This window comes from Semicossyphus pulcher, unplaced genomic scaffold (assembly GCF_022749685.1).
Source record: "Semicossyphus pulcher isolate SPU_LCO1_2020_fin unplaced genomic scaffold, fSemPul1.0.p SCAF_2, whole genome shotgun sequence".
Taxonomy (NCBI): Eukaryota; Metazoa; Chordata; class Actinopteri; order Labriformes; family Labridae; genus Semicossyphus; species Semicossyphus pulcher.
In genome coordinates this window covers 6,890,156-6,908,269 of record NW_027211693.1, presented here as the reverse complement: position 1 = coordinate 6,908,269, position 18,114 = coordinate 6,890,156, and the positions used below count along the sequence as shown (strand labels likewise).

The window sequence follows — 18,114 nt, the reverse complement described above, 5'->3', positions numbered from 1 at the left end:
TGTTAGTAGAATATCCAAACTACTATGTAATGGATTGTCATTAAATTTTAATAATTTTTCTTAGTTGTTTTTGTTCACTACAAGCCTCTCATATGTGGTAGCACATAGTCTAAAACGTAATAATTACGATTTTATTAGTTGTCGTTGTTTGGACGGAGTGACTAAGAGCTTTATTACAGCTTTATTGTATTTCTGTCCTTCACACAGTGAAAACAAAAGCTATCGAGTCGGACTACTTCCTTAAAATTAATAATGAATGACACACTCAGTGGATCAATTTTAAAAATTTGTTGCACTCACTCACCCCACCCCCCTCTTCCACCTCCACCACCACCTCCGGCTGTGCTCTGCGCATGCGCACACCCATCTCCAGGAGTGCTGTTTCGGCCTGTTCCGCGGCCGCTCGGTCATTTTCGCCTCTTTGTTTTACTGATAGTGGATTTAACTCGGATTCAACCCAATATCCAGCGGACCGTGCTGCTCCCAAACAGGTTAGTTCGCTTAACTGGACTTGTTCTCTTTATGTTCCGTCCTCGGAGGGTCTATGGCCGGTTTACGGTCCCGGTTTGTGCCCCCTCCTCCTCATTTTTCGCATGTCTCTTTCCGCTGGGTGCTACGGGGCATGCTATACGTGTTGTTTTATGTGTCTATGTGGTGGTGTATGGCGGCGCCGGGCCCTGCAGTTGCACACCGGGGACGGGGTTTTTTAAGGGGAAACGTGCATTGTAACGGCGGCTTTAAGGCTAACCGGGATGCACACGGTTAGCCGTACCGGAGAGGAGGCTCCGGCAGGCGGCTGGCTGCCTGTCTCGTCATGTTTTAACGCTGTTGTTCCTCTCAGCTCCAAACACCAATTCTTCTTTTGCCCATTGAGGAGGAATGTTCTTGAAAAAACCTCCTGGTCCACCATTAGGCTAACCTCTTCCTCCTGCCGTCCAAAGTTCATTATGTGTGTGTGAGAGAGAGTGAGTGCGTGTGTGGAGGATCTACATGAGGTTTGGATTAAATCAAGACACAAAGTTGGTGCATTTTTTCTCTTCAGGGTGGATGTCGCCCCTCGCCAGACTGCTGCTGCTGCAGCAAGCCCGGTGTGACATTGTAGGGGGGAAAGCGTGCAGAGCAGCCAACAAGTCTGTGCGGTGTTTTAGTAGATGGATGCAACCAAAAGATAGCTAACAAAATCCTATTTGTTGGAGTAACGCGTCTGTGTGATTGGCAGATTCAGGCTTTTAAATTCTGCGGCTTCCTCAACTTTTTCTCGCAGGGGACTCTGCAGCCCAGGAAGCATGGTTCGGGTGATTCACAGGTCAAAAGATGAAGTGTCTCCAGCTTAAAAGCAGGTTAAATTAGGTGATAACTCTCTCTTTTGGCTATCTGCATTGCCTCGATCATATTTGTCTGTAATTGAGTCCTTAAATTCCCCCTTTGCTTTCACACAAGGAGGCTGTTCTCACATTTGTATCTTGAAGAAAGAGCTGAGTACGTGCACATAAAATCTGAATTTAACAGCAGGAGTTTGTGACTTAACAACTTGTCTGGAAGTCAGTTGTGGTCCTAAATGCAACTTGAAAGCAAGTAGGAAGTCATGTGAAGCCTCCAGTGCAGAAACACTGGGGACTGTGTCCAAAAGTTCAACTTTGACAATGAAAAATTGATTTGCATATTTATAGACTCGGGTGTTTTAAATGAGATAGAAGGAGTAGAGACATTATCTAAAAGGTAATTGAACCCTGTGGGGGGAGAAAACATCTGATCATTCAAAGAAAGTAATTTTTCCTCATCTTTGGAAATGTTGAGATCCTTTTCAGGCATGTTGGGACTCCTTACAGTTTAATTTGCTTAAAACACACAATGTTTTCCTCATCTTGGTGCAGAGAAGCTGCTTTAATCCTTTTTTATTGATCAATACAGCCACTAATTTCTGAAATGTTTTCCTTCTGCACAAAAAAATAGGTTGAAGTGTACTTTCAGCTCTTTTTTGTGTTTGTTTATAGAGGTTTAAAGGAACAGAAATGTGTTGATATGAGGGAGAGTTTTGCAGCATTTCGGCTTTATCTTTATATCCACAAGGGGAAATTTGTCTTGCCTGCTGCAGCCTGGCAAAAACATAAAAAAGCATGTTGACTCAGGCACATAAAACATGGTGAAATCAGGTGCCCACAGCAAACCTTGTGTATGTTTAAGCGTCACTAAAACCCTCATCCATGTAAAGGTGGCCCAATTGTTGCATTGCAGGAGCATAGAAATCTTTTGATCTGCAGATCACACAAATCAATGCTTGCACTGTAAACCGCAGACCTGTACACTGAGCAGACTGCAGGGAAACAAAAGAGCATTAATCATCTTGGTGTGGAGTTCAAGCGAGGGCACTCACTGTGTATTATTGACAGTGCAGCTGCCCTGGGCCTCACCATCATGTGCTCCGGACATTAATGCAAGTCAACCGACGACATTTGAACCTCTACAACCTGACTAACAGGGTGCTTGTTGTAACCGTTGACTCACACGTTCCCTGCTAATTGATCATATTGTGATTCTGAGAGTGCACACACTGTGTATGTGTTTCCTCTGCTGTCATTAGCTTCAGTAGCCTCTAACATGCTGCTATTAAAACTGCACCCAGCGTGCTTGTGTTTTAACAGCCAAGACGCTCTCTGATGCTTTATACCATCAGAGGGGAAGGAGATCTAACGTTGGCTAGTCCAGATTTTCTCAGACGGAGCTTTTAGTCACTCTTTTAACTTTTTTTCTTTTGGGAAAGTGTTCCAGCTTGAGACCAGAATCAAACCAAAAACGACTCCATCCTCCTGTCTGCTGCTTCTGTTTCTGATTAAAGCTGTGTATTTTCACTCCCTCATCTTTTTAAAGCCCTCTGAAGGACCTCCCTGACCTGAGCGATGGCTCACAGCCAGTTTAAAGTTACTTGGCCTCTGCTCAGAGATACCATACAGTACAGCTGTTGCATAAGAGCGCACATAACCGACAGGCATCAACTTTCCTGTCAGGTTCTGCTTACTTTGCAGGGAACCCCAAATTACCCACAGCTTTTCTGGACAGCCAACCTCTGACCTTAAAATCAAACAGCACTTAATCAGTTTTCCTTTATTCAATGGCAATATTTCTGAATGAATAATGCCTACAAATGAACACAAGGACATTTATTTTGACCCTTTACTCCCAAACATGCATCTGTAACAATGTTAATGGTCCCTCTGGGCCGTCAGATAAAACTGTCAGTGTAACAGGGCAGGCGAGCAGGATATGGCCTCTTTAGGACTGCGTGATAATGAAAAAAAAAACTCAATAGTGTCTTAAGCGCCAGAAGATGCATTTGTCTTTTCTCTCAGACAGGAAATTATCTCAGGCAGCTTCCTAAATGAGCTGCTGAGCAACTGTAGAGAATCCCCTCGCCTACAAATCAAGCTGCAGTTTGGAGAAGCCGCTGAAATCCTCGGCACTGCTCGGGCTCTCTCCTGCTCAACTTTTTTTAAACGTTCGATAAGAGCTGAAAAAATGAATCCTGTAGCAAAAAGTAAATGAGATTACAGTTGGAGTTTCCATCTTAAAATTGTATAGAACTGGACAGGCCTAGCGTGATTTATATTCTGTTAGATTCAGCTAGAACTCATTGATGGTAAAAACGTTTGTTTTATCTACACTTGATAAGAACAAACAGAAACATGCAGGCTGTGGAAAAGCCTTTTTAAAGCGTGTTTATATGGCGTCAGAAAAGGCAAGGGTCCGAATCACTGCCGTGGTGTTTCCTCAGGTAACCGTGAGACAACAAGACAAGCTTGGAAGTCCAGTATGAAGGAAACCTCAGTGAGTTAAAAGGCTTATAAGATGCCTAACACTGCACAGAATTTTATGGTGTTATAAGACAGGATTTTACAGCTCTGTAAAGTTACCACAGAAAATAATTTTATCCTCTTTCTTGACATTTGCATGGTGAGCAGTATAACTGGATTGTTCACATTAGAAAGGAACCCAACAGACAACCTGATCATCATTCAAATATGCCTAAAATGCACGGAAACATACCTGAATATGTTGAGCTATAAATTCTTGTAAATCAGATAGGACACTTTCTCTTTTTTTGAAAATCCTTTCAAGGGAAAAGCAACAACCAATTTTCGTAATTGAGGTTAACACAAATAAGAAGGCATACTTGCATAACACGCTGAAACATTCTCTGCTTAGTGATTGATAATGTGTCAACACAGAGGTCTTATTTAAGCGAATGGGGCTGCCTTCTTTTCATGCAGCACTGCCGATGGTCTCAGCAGGGCCTTCAGGCCTGGTCACATCCTCGTTTAAACCAGCTAAAATTAGCTGAGGAATCAATTCATTTGAAATTGAGACCTCACCTAAGATCAGCAGTTTTACTAGAAGCATAACCACATGAATTTTTTTTATGTCAAATTGTACTTTGACGTGCAAATTTGCTCTGTTGATAAGACAAGAAGGGAGCTCTGTCTTTAGGGAAATGTTGTGCTTCAGCTGCATAAGAGGGGAAGGGAAAGTTCAAAGCAAAGAGTGCAAATAGTATTCAAAAATCAACAAAAAGATGCAGAACAATTTGTACGAGAAGTTACAGTAGCAAGCTCTATTTATAGGGCTGATCTTTTAGGGAATGGAGAGCAACAAATACAATTGCCATGGTAAATTAATAGCCAAGTAAAGCGGAAAATGGAAAGAAGCTTGTAGCACCTGACCAGCACAGATTCCCTGCTCGGTAGCACATTAGCAGTAAGGTGCCAGTTGGAAACCTTTCTGTTTTAAAGTTACACCCCCACCTGTTTATTCTTTAAATAACACTTTGTTGAATTGTTTAACAGCCTTGTAAACAAAATATAAGGGGCATAAATGGCAAAGTTAAGAATTAATAAAAAGAACATTGAGAGCTATGGTTACTGAGTAGTTCTAGCACGTTTCAAACTAGCTAGTGCTTTGGCAGTTAGCTGCCAGTTGGAAACCTTTGTAATTTGAAGTTACACCCCTATTTGTTTTTTCTTTAAATAACACTTTATTGAAAGGTTGAAGAGCCTTGGAAGCTAAAGGTAAGAGTAAATAAAAAGAAGATTGGAGAGCTGTTGTTACTGAATGGTGCTAGCAGGTTTAAACTAGCTAGTATGTTAGCAGTTAGCTGCCCGTTAGAAGGCCTGCTAGTTCTGAGTGCTTTCCCTCTCCTTTTAGTAACTCTTTATTGAAAGGATTTACAATACTGTGGTAAAAAACTGCCAGGGGGAATAAATGGCCCAGTTAAGAGGAAATAAAAAGGAGATTGGTGGGATAGCTTTAGATAGCAAGTTCCTGGCTGGTTGGTGAGTTAGCGGTTAGCTCTGTAGATACAGAAGTTTATCTGCTAGTCCCGTATGTGTTCACAATGCCACATACTTTCTAAACCACACACTGGCCAGGTCTTAAGACATGAAACTTATTGTAATAAAATCTTCATTCTCTTGAAATCCTCTATTCAAAGTAAGAGAACATAAAACTCTTATCTGTGAAAAGCAGTTAATAAATATTAGCCAGGGGACGTTTGAAGCAGCTTTCAGAGTACAGGTCAATAAAACTAATGAAATAAAATCTTACACACCAAAAATTCCCCTCTGAATCTAATAGTGATGGTTCATTATCCGGAGTTAGTATTTAGACCGGAGGACAGACAAATCTCTCAATGGTGAAAATGTGGACTTTAAGGCAGACAGATGAAGAGATTCTCCACATAGAATAAGACAAGAGGACACAAGAAGACAGTAAATCAGTGCAGATGTGTATCATTCAGTCAGGTGGCTGTTCATTCTCTCCAGATAACATTCATGGCCTCGCTTGTGTTTTCACAGATCATATCTTCTTTTTTTTATGCGTCTAACATCTTGAGTAACTGGTCGTCAACAGGTTGTGTGAATGTTTCAATGACTTGACTTGCCTTTGTGTTGACATGAAAAACACCAGCTGACAGACTCTCAGACAGTCAGCGAGCCTCTTTCAAAAGTCTCTTTGTTCTGTTTTTAAGTTTGATGTCCTATCTGCTTTTTTCTTCGTCTTTTTTTATTCAAGGAGAACAAGGTTTGTCTTAAATGTAGATGACACACAAATAAGTCAGTATTTAGCCTACCTATATAATGTCCCTTTAAGAGCTCTATAGTGCATTTTGAGCTTGTTTGATATGTAGCGCAGAGACAGGCTAATCGTCGCTGGGCAGCTCTTAGATTGGATAAAGGCTGCTCTAAAAGGGTTACTCTTTAGTATTTTATGGTGATGTTATCGTCCCCATGGCAGCCAGATTGGAGTTGACTTGCAGCGGCTGATTTTCTAGTTTTACATGTTGAGTTTTTGCTCTGGTCTTGGTCTCTGGTTTTCTGAAGGGATTGTTGGACTAGATATGCATTTTCATAGTTCTAGAAGTGGTCTGATGACTTAAACATATGTCACAGCAACCAATGCAGGGAATGCACCGGGAAATTACATTCTTAACAGTGCATGTAACGGCTTCTTAATCAGTTAATTTGCGGCTCTCCTTTCCAACTCTGTTATTGTTATGAAACCCATAAAAACACAGAGCTCAGACCATAGCGTCCTCCGTCTTGTTGTTGTATTTAATGTTGCTATTCAAACCGCTTTCAAATTTACGTCAATTCAGCGAGCAGATCCTGTCAGGGAGTCTGCCAGAACAACAACCTAAAAACTTCTCTTGTAAAAAGTTGGTACACTGTTTAGTTTTGGTGCTGAAACACACCAAACACCATCTTTGTTCTGGTTTGTCCTCATATGTTGGAGGTGTTGACAGGACATTAGCCAAAGCCAAGTAGGATGTAGCTGAATGCATTACGTATTGGATAATGTATAGTGAGCAGGTTATTCTAGTGGAATGGAACCCAGACAGCAACTCACAGTTGGAGCTGCGTCCATAGCAACGGTTAACTCTGTAGCCTTCTTAAACTGAGCTAACCGTGCTGTTACTCAAATTAAATGGAAGCATTTCCACTGACGGTGAAGTAAGGAAAGGTGAATGGGACCGCAGCGCAGCACCTGATTGAGGTTTTCTATCTCGTCACTGTCAGAGTCTGTTGACATTTTCATCTACATTCACCATCTTTAATCACCATAGCCTTTAGTTTTTGCACCATTTAACCTTTATTCCTTTCTCTCCACTGTTTTGTCTCTTTTCATTTTTTCCCTCTGTTAACAGACCAATGTCAAATTTACTACAGATTGTGTGATTAGAACCACATCCCTAGCAACGGCCTGTTCTTCATAGCAACGGTCTGCTATCAAGAAATGGCAGACCTTGGAATGCCGTAATTAACCAATCAGAATCAAGTATTTGACACAGCCGTGTTATAAACACCGCCTCTTTTATAATTATTTTTATTGACCAGATTCCCTTTATTTATGCACTGTTTCACTCACAGCTTATTTTATTAACGGGAGCAGCTTTCAGTGCTGGGAAGTTTGTGACTTAACTGCCAAGCTTGTAAAGCAGGAAATCACCATAACTGAAATTATATCACTTTAGATCTGAGTCTTATTGAGGTCATTACTTACATTTTTAACATGTGATTTGTCTTATTAGTTAGGAAACTATACTTTCTTTGCAATACAATTTCACAACTAAGCAGTTAAATGTTGTGCGTTTTGGATATTTTTAAAACCCTAATTACTCGAGGCCCGTTGCTCACTCTGCTGCCAGCTGAGTGATTCAGATAGTGCTTAGCTTACTCACACCAGCATGAAATAAGACCTGAGAAAGGAGGTAGATGATTCATAAAACTAAATTAAGATTTGTTTGGAGGTGGTTACTATTTCACCTCCACCATTGTACAGCAACATTAAAACCATTTCATCTGCTCCTCTCACATTAAACTGCACTATTATGTACTAAGCACCAAGCAGATAATATACCAGGTCAGCTCTTATTTAGTGCTCTGTCAGCTGTTTGATTAAGCGTGGTCAGGGGTCAGCTAGGGTCTGCTTATTGCACTAACTTCTCATGAAAGTCTGTAACACAGCGATGCACAAGTGACAGCACTATTTAGCGAATCTGTCAGTTTAATGAGCCCAGGAAGCCTTTTTGTAAATGAACGTCGGTGGGCTAAATGATGAATTAATTACTCATTGCCTTGTACTCGAGCCCAGCCTGTACTGTAAATGGGTAATAACTGTCATCTCTTGGTCCGTGTGCGACTCACCCTGCCTGTGCCTGCGGCCACAAGCCCACAGTTTGTGGTTAAAACTGGAAAAGCAAGACAGCGTTACACTGCTGCGAGCATGTTAACCAACAAACCCACGTAATGGCTCATTGCATCCTCTTTGTAGCAGGAGGTCTCTGCTCCACCGCGGACTGAACGAGACATTTGAATATGTTTACTCTGAGAAATGGAAAAGGGAAATTATTAGCATGGTTTGGAGTAAATATTAATAGTTGGTTTGACGGATGGTTGTTTTAAATGGTCCATAATAAAGACCTAGAAATAGACAGTAGACATAGAAGAACTTACTGTCTCACAGCAGTTATCCAATGGAAAGTTGAATACATGATACTACTTAATAAAAAATGAGCTGGGAATCGATCATTTAAGCATTTTGTGGAGGTAAAATAGGAAATATTTGCTGATTTGAGCCTCTGGAAAGTTTGCTGTTCAGTTCAGAAACATTCGACTTGTTATTTGAGAGTTCAGGGCCCCACTATATACATACCTGTCTTTTACTGCACATCCTCGCTGTCCGCTGGATAGCTGGACATAAAAACATTTCCAGCTGACTATTTTCTTACAGTTTCAAGTCACTTTTTTTTGGTGCAGCTCGGCTCACAGCTCGTGAAGCCGGGCAAAAGAGCATTAGAAAAAAAGATTTTGAGCAGGGAAGTGCTTCATTGAGTGTTTATAAAGAAATATGTCCTCTCCTGCTGGAAAATAGCTTGTAATCGATAATCACTGAAGGAATCCTTAACCAAAGAACAAGCTGGGCACTTAGAAACAAGCTCGCGGCAGCTTGTCTTGCAGCCCCTTCTTGCTTTAACAGGAAACTACTTTATTCAATGTTTTATTAGTTATATTTTAAGGGTCAGCTGTGGCTTCAGTTTAGAGCCTGCTGTTTGTCCTGCATTGCTCTTTGTACAATAAGCTTAACAACAAAACAGCAGATACACACCCGACAAAAAGCAGATCAACTTTGGGTCATCTCAACTGATCATTGGAATCGTCATCATTTATGGGGCAGCCCTTAATTTGACATATTTTGTTGCCTTATTGTTGGTAATGCTATCTGTTTAGGTTGAGACTGTTACATCACAATATAAGCAACTTGAGGACTTTAATTTGGGTTTAAGGGAGACTTGTTTGCTCTTCTTTAACTATTTTCTGGACTAAATCAACAATTGGTTAATCATAAAAGCAGATGAATCAGCAATGGGTTAAAATATTTTCCTACTGGTTTGTGATCGAGCCACGCTCCATCTTTTACCTATTTTTCTGCATCTTCCTCTCTCCTTTCTGACCATTTAAATGCCCCTCAATGACCTCTGCTCCTAGCAGAGCTGATCATACTGTATAGGATGGTGCTGCTTGTGTTCAGGACCTTTCCCCTCCCCCAAATCCTCTCCTCCCCCCTCGTGGTCTCCCGTGTCATTAGCGTGGAGGTCAGTAGGCCAAGAGCTTCAGAAGAGGCCACTTTGACCTGGGGATTTGTCTCCTCATGCTGTTTGGTTTTGCATCAGTGACAGGTGTAAGCCAGAACTGACAGGAGTCAGTTTTCGATACCAGATGATTTTTTGTGTTGCTGGTGTCTTTTGAATTAATAGAGGAAGTGGGCTAGACTGAGAAGTGAAAGCCACCGTCGCTGAATAGACACACAAGAATGAGGTTGCACACATTACTACACAAAAACAAGACCAGTTTCATTTAGCAGCTCCAGTTACAATACACCACTTAAATTCTGTGTAGTAGTTTAGTTCCATGTCTTACTGTTAAAAACACTTCTCTACAAATGTGTTAAGTAGTTTAGTAATTTGGGCCTTTTAATGGCGTTGGACTTGATGGTGGACATTTGATGTGATCCACCTTCCAAAATGTTACACTTTGCTGCTCTAATATGTCAAATATGATTGTAAATTAAGTTTTACATGTTTGGCTTTCACTGTTTTTACCAGGCGACTGAGCCCATTACCACGCCACTCCCCGTCTGCATTCCCTGCTGCTTTCCACTGCCCCTGAATTTCAGCGGATTATGTGCTATATTTAAGATTTTCCTCCTTAAAAAATTTGTGACTTTAATCTCAGAATTTCAGTTTATTTCCCCACAAATGTATGACTCTATAATCCCAGAGAACATTTGAGTTATTTTCTTGTAAATCTCCACTTAGCCTAAATCCCAGATTTTTTTTCATGGAATTTTACAACCCTACCCTAAATTTGTACCTAAAATGGTTCTATTATGATGTTTTGAAATTTAAATAAATTGTAAGTTGTAGCTGTAATTTACCATATTAATGGTGCAACACAGCAAGGAAAACATAAGCTAAGTCTTAATTCAGAGTCTGCATCCTTTGCAGGACGCGGCCTATGGAGGAGGCGTCATTCATAGCCTGCATAGACGGTCAAGGCCGAACTGAAATGAGACGATCTGGTCTACAGAGAATTTCCTGTTTGCATCACCAGCTGTTACTGCCCTTACCCTTGCGTCACAAAGCTGCTGTCGCCTAGCAACAAGTAGCTAGCAGGCTAACTAGCTAGCATAACTAAAGTCACATAACTTAACCTATTATTTTAAAGATAATTAGTTTCAGAGACCAGTTTGTTTTTTGTTGTTGTTTTTTTCACATTTGTATCGTAGCTATTTGAGTCAAAACCAAAAACGTTTACGTTTAAAAGTGTATCCCTCGGCCACGTAAGAGTCTGCCATCTTGTTTGAATTGGTGCGCAATGAATCTCGGGATGCGTTGGGCCACAGATGCACGATGGATCCTTCGTGGTATGGGAAAAGGAGGACGCATTTGTCGGCCGCATCTGAAGGAGCCTTCGAAATGGGACAGCCTTCAACGTGCTGCTGTGACACAATCGGCTTTTAAATGCGTCCTTCGAAGGCTGCAGCCCCTGAATTGGGACACAGCTCAGAAACAGGAAGTAAAGGTCTTAAGGGTAAAACATTAATATTGCATGTAGAGACTCCTGCCTAATTGACCAAAGATTATTGATTGAAACAGTTCACCTTAATACTCATTATGAACACCCTCGCTAGCTAAGAAAAGCAGGGCTCTGATCTGCTGTTAATGTGGCTTTGAGCAAAGTGTAAACCTCCGGTCACACCAGTGTAGCTGCGCACACTGTGGTTTTACTGGGTGTAACTAAGAATATGAAGCAGAGCGATGTTGAAAGAAGCATGCTCAGTCAGCACCTCCTCCCTGTGTAAATATAAAGGTTTAAAACACAGAGTATCACTGAGGCATTGTCGGGATAAGTGGCAGGTAGGTGTACACTGTGAGCACTAAGTTATTACAGACGTGACGTTTCTGACAGGAACCTCTCGACAGACCGGGCGAGTTAAGAGAATTTTGACACTGTAATCCTTTCAGGAAGTGAAATGTGGTCGGTAATTACAAATCTTAAGCCTTCAACATAGAATCGATTGTATGTCACTTTAACCAGAGCTGAACATGTAGGATAGTTGAGGGAAAAAATGCACATTTTCAGAATAAAAGCTCAGCCTGAAGCACCCAATGGATTTTGGAAAACTATGTCAGTTATTGCTCAAAGTCATAGCGACAAATTAAGCTTAAAACACATTTGAGCTCTTAAGAATAAAAGCTTCACCTATCCTTAACCTCTGTGACATTTCATTATAACATTCAGCCTAAGGTCACAAAGTTATGCTCTTTTTTGAAACTATATCTAGACTCTTGTTTTGTCTGATGAAACCAAATCCTTTGATTCTCTCTCCAACAGACAAAGGCTTGTTTCACTGCTAATCATGCTTTCATGCTGATTATTTTGAGCATGGCAGGGGGGCGGAGAAGCACCGTGCCTCGGGACACTGTCACACAGAGAGAACACCCTGTGAAAATCCAACTTTTGGCAGACAGTTTAATTTAAGTGAGTGTGTTAGTGAGGCTGTAAAACTGTTCCTAGTAAAAGTCAGTTTAGAGGCTCCGTGCTAAAACGGTCTTAGTTAATGTCACAGCTGCTGTAAGCTTCACATCGCAAAGAACTAAGACTCCACTTGAATGTGGTGTCTTTTTGGCTGACCACCGGGGTCAGCCCTACACACGGGTCTGTATGTGACTGACTGAGTGAGTGAGGGAGTTGAGAGTTGCGACATCACAATGGCGGATCATGGAGCATGTTGGACCTCCACTGACGCGACTCTCTGTCTACACACCTCTGGAAACTTTGTTCGTGGAGTAGGCGGGGCTGCTCCTCCGCTGCTCCTCCGCTGTCCTCACTTACGTCCGCAGCACGCACCTGCTAACAAACACGTTGTCATCGGCCTCATAAGGACAGCCCTTGTAACACATTGGCCACAAAAGCGCACATTGACCTGATGTGGTCAGCCTCATTCTAGGTTTTGACCTAGTCTTGTTCTTCCAACATCAGCACTTGATTGTTCAGTTTCTCTCTACTTTTCTAATATGTTTCTAAATCTGCTGTTCTGGTAATTTATTGCAAACTGACTTACAGGATGATTTACTCGTCAATCAGCTGCTGTGTCTAATCTGACACATCCTCGTGCATCTTATTTCTATCACTTGTCTATTTAGTTTAGAGATGCCTGTTCTGTGTGGTGTAGGGACGCTGATGGTTTCCCTGAGCCCTAACAAGCCTGTTATTATATTTCATGAAAAGGCTTTTTATGTCACACAGGAAAGGACGTCAAAAACGAAATGATAAAAACATGTCCATGAGGAGATGCACACAGAACACAAGCCCCGAATCCCAATGCATCTTGATGGTTGTTAACACTCGATTTAGAGCTGTGTACTTGTGATCTGAACCCCAGAGACACATTTTAAAACCGTGTGTAAACAAGCTCAATAATGTTGCACGTTTAAACATTTATGACGAGTCCCTAAAGCTTCTTCAGAAGCTGCCCGAACTGGTCTACTTGTCATGATGGACATGGGCAGGATGTGGTGGCGACTGAAGGGGTCTCAGATGTGAAAAATCGGACCTGGACAGGCAGATGGCATGGTTATGCAGTCTGCTGCACTATGCTTTAGCAGGAGTTACTCCAGTCACATTAATCTCTCCATTTTCCTACATAACAAATAGTTAAAGTTAAATGTTATTTGTGTTTTTAATTGTTTTTTTAACTGGAGTTTTTTAAAAGAGTTCACTGCTTTTGAAAAAGACGTCTAAGTGGCATCTAAAAACACGAGATACACCTCATGGTTACATATTTTTAACACTTAAAAGTCTCAATATTTGCTGTAATAAAAACCTAACTGAATTCTAGGGCTGCACTGTGGTGCAGTGGTTAGTGCTGTCGCATCACTGCTAGAAGGTTCCTGGTACAAATCCCCTTTCGGACGCAGGGGGCGGGGGGTTCGGACTGTAAATTGTCATAGGTGTGTGAGCAGGAAAGGTTGTGTCTCTATAGCTGTGTCCCAATTCAGGGGGTGCATCCTTCGAAGGATGCATTTGAAGGCTGAATGCGGCACAGCGGCGCGTCGAAGGCTGTCCCATTTTGAAGGCCCTTTTCAGATGCGTCCCGCAAATGTGTCCTCCTTTTCCCGGGCCACAAAGGATCCATCGGGTGCATCATTCATGGCCCAATGCATCCCGAGAATCATTGTGCGCCAATTCAAACGAGATGGCGGACTCTTAAACGACCGAGAAATAAACTTTTAAATGTAAAAGTTTTTAGTTTCAACCTAATCAAATAGCTAGAAATACTGTTAAAGGGGCCGTTGGAACAATTTATCTTAAAGGAATCAAGTTACATGATGTTAGTTATGGTAGCTAGTTAGCCTGCTAACTACCTGTTGCTAGGTGACAGGAGCAGCGTTTGGTGACACATGGTTAAGGCCGAGAAACAGCTGGTGATGTCTTATTTCAGTTCGGCCTTAGCGGTCTACGCAGGCTACCAATGACTCATCTGTAGACCGCGTCCTTCGAAGGACGCAGCCCCCAAATTGAGACACGGCTAATGTGTCAGCACTCTGCATGACTGGTGATCAGTCCAGGGTGTAACCCGCCTCTCGCCAGCTCCAGCCTGCGTGACCCTGAATAGGATAAGCGGTATAGATAATGGATAGATGGATAACTGAACGCTATTCATTCATATTCTGCACATTGTGCTCTTCATAGCCGCTTATACAGAAAATACATTATTTGAAATGTAAATCAACTTCCTTGTTAGCCTGAGCTTTTAAAGTGGACTGTTCATCCATCAATATTCCTCCAGAGAAGAGGCGCTTTAGAGCCGAAGTGTTTTTAGAACAAGAAAGAGGCCAGTCGTTTGTGTCTAATGCACCAGCCACCACACAATCCAGGACCATTTGGCCGGCTGCTGGTGGTCCCAAGGATGATTATCAGGGATACAGAAGAGCTGCTTTGCATCTTGACAACATGTAGCCAAGATTACAACCGCTTCACTGAAGCCCGGCTCGCTGCTGCGACTGTAAACGAGATAGGAAAGTATTTAAAGACTGAACCTGCCTGTTGTTTCTTCACTTAGTGTCTGACAGCCTTTTATTTAATCCTCTCGTTACAAAGGGCTGTCTGAAGGTCGATGATGCAGACTCGGGTTCATTCATGTTTTTCAAGCTGCTTTTAGTTGTTGCTATCAGCCATCTGCTGTGTGAAGATAAGGACTGAACTCTTAACACAGTAATATTTCTGAGTACTTTATCAGCCTGCTTTAAAATGTGTGATGCTAAATGTTCTGGGGGTTTACTCTGCCTTGTTATCTGCCTGTATTTTGGGAGAAAGGCTCTGGTGTCTTGACGGCTTTATTCAATTATTTGACAGTTGAGAGAGATGTTTTTCAGTCCCCTTGCCAATTCAGGATTTTATTAATAGAATAACTCAGTTATTACAGCTGTTTGCTTGTTATCCTGTTGTTTCCTTCACTGTGGGAGCAGCAGTCAGCCGCACTCATTACTCCTTTATTTAATGACTAAATTAAATTGACTCTTTATTGGGATCAGTGCTGCCTGGTGGATGGCGTTCATACAAAATTGGCCTCTGAGTGACAATAATATATGAGAATAAGTATTTTTGTTGCGCTCCTTCACTAGTTTATGTCTCACAGTGTTGATACGATCTGTAGCAGGTTTGCAGGAGATGTTTCATTTGCTGTGTAAACACCTGTCATGTTGTACATTTTCCCCGAGAGTAAAACAACCCATTCTCCCAGGATTCGATTCATTTAATGTTTCCAGTGACACTTGTTTGTTTAGAATGAGAAGGAGTCATGAGCACTGCGGTGTTGCAAACTCTAGAAACATCAAGAGGAAAAGTTGTACAAGCAAGCCTCATAGATGTCACTGAAATCAAGGTCGTCAAGGTTGTTCAAGTAACTGAAACCTTACTGAATTAGATCTCAAAATTATAATCGGCTGTGAACACAATGTGACCCTCAAAGTACATTAATTGCAAAGTATTTTGATACTTGATTAATAGTCACAGTCCTTTTTAAAACAAAAATGTTTAACAGTTGCTGGTTCCAGCTTCTTAAACACCAGGATTTGTTTATTTTCTTTGTCATTTATGATGGTAAATGAAACGTCTTTGGGGTTCAGACTGATGGTGGACATAAGAAGAATTTGGAGATGCCATTTTACCCAGCTGTGTTTGTTTTTCAGGTATTTTTTTCACCCATTTTTGCTTTTATCTTATAAAGGCGGCTGAAGAGAGGCAGGAAAGGTGGGGCTAAGAAAGCGGCTAACATGCAGGAAAGGGCCTGGGTCACAATCAAACATTTTATCATTCCAAACAATTACTCAATTTACCGTGAAAATAATCGTTGGTTATTGCCCCAGCCAAATATTACCCCCTCTAGGTGGTGGGGACCAAAAACAGATCTAAACCAGAGTGAATATTTGATTTAGATTCATCTTGGGGTCAAAATCACGACTCCAAATGCATGTTGAAGTTACTCTATAAATGCTGGATGTGTAATTAATCTACCAAATCCACTATTAGGTCATTATAAGACAATGTAATGATCCGGACTCACTGTACATCTTTAGCAGGTGGGTTTAGAGAGAAGAGGGCACGAGATGTGTGATCAGATTCCTTCACAGTGTCTCCTCCTCGTTTGAAGCTGATCTCTTTTGTCTTTCTGCCAACGAGGTGGCCGTTGTGTCCTGAGCGAGTGTTAACACTGTTTCCTCTCTGATATCTCCTTATGTGAAGGCTGTGTCTGTCTGTCTGCGCAGTAAGACCACCCAATGCTCCATAATAGAGCTTGGGTTTAATAACTCGGAGGAGCTGGATAACAAGGCCATTTGGTAATGCTAATAGCATATGCAGTATAATGGAAACATTTATCCAAAGCTGCTTACAGTGTCAGGAGTGCATGCGTTTTTGTACTAGTGGCTCTGCTGGGAATCCGTAGTCCTTTTAGCACAAATGCTAGAAACAGATAGAATCGACTAACTCAGATAGCGTTACTGCTGTAATCCGACCAATTTCACTTCTCATTTTTTCTCTTCCCGTCTGCAGCTGCAAATATCTTTAACTTGTCCATCTTTTGTAAATGAGTCTCAACCTCCTTCAGGCAGCACAATAACAAGTTTTAAGAGAGATACTGAAGTTTCTGGTTGCTTTTCTGTCTCATCTGTGTCTGTTGAATTCGTCCTGCAAGTTAGTAAACAGCAGCTCCACGTTCTCTCTCATCAGAGGGCATCAAGGCCTGCGATCAATACCAGAATCATTCACAGATACTCAAGCAGAGTAGTCGTAAACAAACATCATTGCTGTGACCTTGGATGTCCGTCTGTCTGAGCTTTTATAACGGATGAAAATAACATAACAAACCCATTTGGTGTGTCTGTATTCGGTGCATGTACAAAGTGGTAAAACGACATGATTTGGTTATCCAGGCTGGTTTCATAACTCCTGACCTGAGCTGTTATCTTTGATCACATCTTGTGGTTTTACTGGAAAGAACACTGGTGGCAAAAATAATTTCAGTTTGAGTATTAAGTTACCAAAGTGACCCTGTTTTTTTCAGCCTTGTAGCTCTCTCAGATCAAGTGCTCACAATGCTGCTGTGAGTTGATAATAGAGCCTGAATGGCTGCTACACTTTCTGTTCAGATGACCGTGTAAAGATAAAGTTACGTCTGCTTTGAGCACATAGCTGTAGTCTAAATATATAGTTTAAAAATTATGCGTTTGAACAAACATGAGCAGTTTTTTATCTTATGTCAACCACATTGATTTTACTCATCAGTGGTGTGACAAAGGGTCTCGCTCTTTGTCTCTTTGGTAGATTGTTTTCTGTCTGGAAGTGTTTGTTAGGGCTGCAACTAACAATCTTTTCTTTTCAATCAATTCTTTATTTTAAAGTTTTGTTTATAAAATGTTTAAACGCCCAAGGGCGCACTTTGGAATTGCATTGTCAATATGTCTCATGCAGCTACTCTCAAATGTGAAGCTTAAACTAAAGAATATTTGCAAGTTTTGTTTGGAAATTACTTTCAAATTGTGGCTGATACACCGATTAGCCGTGATATTATGACCACTATAAGGATGAGAGAGACTTTGACAAAGGCCAAATTGTGATGGCTGGACGACTGGGTCAGAGCATCTCCAGAACTGCAGCTCTGGTGGGGTGTTCCCGGTCTGCAGAGGTCAGTACCTACCACAAGTAGTCCAAGGAACAGAAACCTGTGACCCGGCGACAGGGTCATGAGCTCACTGATTTTCTTTTACATCATGCGGATGGCCGGGTGTGTGTGCGTCTCTTACCTCGGGAAGACATGGCACCAGGATGCACTATGGGAAGAAGGCGAGCCGGCAGTGATGCTTTGGGAAATGGTCTGCTGGGAAACCTAGGGTCCTGCCATTCACGTGGATGTTACTTTGACACCTACCCCCTACTTACACACTGTTGCAGACCAAGCTCACCCATTCATGGAAACAGTATTCCGTAATGGCAGTGGCCT

The 18,114-nt window shown here is 41.7% G+C and overlaps 1 protein-coding gene across 1 annotated transcript in view; it reads left to right on the top strand.

Annotated features, from left to right (window-relative positions):
• The first annotated feature begins 405 nt into the window (after nt 1–405).
• Nucleotides 406–18,114, top strand: part of LOC138598296 (polycomb group RING finger protein 3) — a 68,242-nt gene continuing 50,533 nt past the window's right edge. The window contains exon 1 of the mRNA XM_069670054.1: nt 406–491. The gene's annotated coding sequence lies outside the window, so the exon portion shown is untranslated. The remainder of the gene's footprint in view (nt 492–18,114) is intronic.